The sequence below is a fragment of the Bos taurus genome, chromosome 8 (assembly GCF_002263795.3).
Source record: "Bos taurus isolate L1 Dominette 01449 registration number 42190680 breed Hereford chromosome 8, ARS-UCD2.0, whole genome shotgun sequence".
NCBI lineage: Eukaryota > Metazoa > Chordata > Mammalia > Artiodactyla > Bovidae > Bos > Bos taurus.
In genome coordinates, this window is record NC_037335.1 from 58649500 (window position 1) to 58652146 (window position 2647).

Sequence of the window (2647 nt, forward strand, 5' to 3'; positions counted from 1 at the left end):
GCTTTATACAATGTCATTTGAGTTACCTACACAAAGCCTAAAGGAATGTAAAGCAAAGATCTCATGGATAGGTTTGCCCTGCTGGGAGGAGAGAAAACTCCCAGTGGCCCGCTCACTTTCTTTAAAGCAGAGCTTCCTCTCAGTAAGAGGTAGGGAGGGCAGATTTTGATGGATGTTGGGGGGCAGGGAAAGGGAGAAGGAGAGGGAGATGAGTGCTTGAAATTGGGATAGCATCCCAGTGTTTAAAATGGAGAACACCTCCAAGAAGAGAGGCCCTGGGTAGACTTTATTCACTTAATAGACTTTAAGTGCCTGAGGACACAGTACAAACTTGTATCACATTATCAGACAGACCCCCTCACGGCATCAGTGTCGGCTGAGGCTCATGAATATGTAAATACTATATGTATCTTGGAAACATGCTTGACAAGAGAATAGCTAAAATGAACTGATTCTAGTTATAAGCCCATCAGCCTGCCATTCTTTATGTTTGAACAGGCAGGCTATTGCTAGGTGACAGATCATTAAGGCTATCTACTCAGTCAGCGGAAATGAAGAAATAATTTGTTCCTAATAACCTTCAGATGACCTCCCAGGCAAAAGGGAGTCTTTAAAGTGCTGTCTCTGCCGATATGTGTCAGGCAGCGCGTGGGGTTCTTCAGGCCCCGCGGTCAGAGCAGGGCGGCTGGTGAAACAGATTAATAAACACCTACTGACAGGGACATATCGGGAAAAGATCTCATCACCTGCCATTATTGGGTTGATGAATAATTCAGAGCTCTCCATCAGAGCTGGGAATTTCAGGCTGTGCGGAGCTCTGTACGCACAGGGAGGGGGAGGCACAGAGACTCTGATCCCCAGCATTAAATGGAGGCTGAGGTGCTACACTTCTGTCCCAGATTGCGCAGGCATCGAGGAGAGGCGGGTGGAAACTCAGAAAAAGATTTGCCTCCTCAGGAGGTGACTGGTAGGGTTGAGGCCGAGAGCCAGTGGGAAACTTCTCAAAGACACCCCACTGTCCTAAGAAGTTTAGTGGCCAGGATGGGCAGGCTCTAATCCGCCCATTACTGTTGGTGAAAGAGGCCTTGGCCTTCATTTCTTCACCTTGCTGGTGGATTCCAGAAGAACACATAGGTCAGTCTCTCCCACACAGCCCTCAGTCCTTGGGTACTTCTAGAATATTTATTTATTTGACTACCTACCCCTCCCCCCCCCATCTTCGTTGAAGCACATGGGCTCTTTTTTAATTGCAGCATGCAGGATCCTTAGACTGTTGCAGAATGCAAACTTTTAGTTGTGGCATGTGGGATCTAGTTCCCTGACCAGGGATCGAACCCAGGCCCCCTGCATTGGGAATGCAAAGTCTTAGCCACTGGACCACCAGGGAAGTCCCATTCCTTGGGGACTTACTCTTGCCCCCATTCCTACTTTCTCTGCATCTATGAGGAATTATTTGCTCTCCATATGCGATCACTGTAACAGCTTTGGGGTCAGATAGGATTTTGGGGGACCTCATGACCACCTCTATCTACCAGCTGTGCAATCCTGACCATACTACATGACCTCTCTGGGACACAGTTCCCATCTGTAAAATGGACTCATTAATGTCTGATTCAGATAGTTACTGGGAGGTTGGAAAAACAACTATGCATGGAGAGGTCCTAGCCAAAGGCTTGTACTAACCAATGCCCACTTTCTATTGAGGATATATATTGGCTTCCTTCATCTATACATCTGTTTTTTTGACCAGAGACATGGCAGGAAACAAGTTGTACAGGCAAATTTAATAATTCAAGGAGAGCTAAATAGGCCATTTCCATAGGTGCAGGCAGGGGCTAGCAAACCACCTAGGGATAGTGACATGCCCCAGACCAGTTTCAGCAGGGATCCCTCTAGACCTTAAGGGGCAGGAGGAGAAAGCCAGCTGCTTAGGACGAGAGATTTACTGCCAGACAAAGCCTTCTGTGGAAGGTCCTGGCCAACCAAGGTGTCCTGGCACGTTGGGAGCACAGAACAAGTATTCTCATGCTCCTGCCCTCCAATCCCTGCCAGGGGATTATAGATCCCAACTGGATGCCAGGCAAGAGGTCTATTGACGGGTCCTTAAAGGTCAGCTGCCTGGGGCATAGATTGAATCTGTAGGAACAAACAGAAGAGATCCAATATATTCACCTGACTGATCTGATAGTCTGCAATTAATTCATCTATGATTCCTTTCAATGTGTGTGAATTAAAAGCAAGGCAAAATAAAGGGCTTATCTATGCATTCTAGGACCTTATAGACTAGACTAGTTGGGGTGAGGGAGAGAAAGAGAATAAAGAGGAGAATTGGAATAATATAATGGAGTCAACAAAATTTAGGTCATCATGTAAATCATCACATATCCTTTACAAAATTACTCTCTCTGGTTCTGTTACCCATGAAACTTTGTACAACTTGATGTCACAGACTTCTAAGATGGAGTGAATGACCTGAAGCATGAGAATTGAGTAACTCCACCAGTGATTTTCTCTTCCCATTCTCAAATAAATAATGGCATGGGAGACAAAGATTGTCATTCCTTGGAATGCAATCACACAACATTGTCTCCTGAATTTGAACTTGATTTAGAGCTCATTGTGCTAAAAAAAAAAAAAAAAAAAACCA

General features: G+C 45.5%; 1 non-coding gene across 1 annotated transcript; it reads right to left on the reverse strand.

The window, feature by feature from the left end:
* Positions 1-1314: 1314 nt before the first annotated feature.
* Positions 1315-1387, reverse strand: TRNAG-CCC (transfer RNA glycine (anticodon CCC)). The gene has a single exon. It is a non-coding gene; the product is annotated as a tRNA-Gly (tRNA).
* Between the last annotated feature and the right edge of the window lie 1260 nt (positions 1388-2647).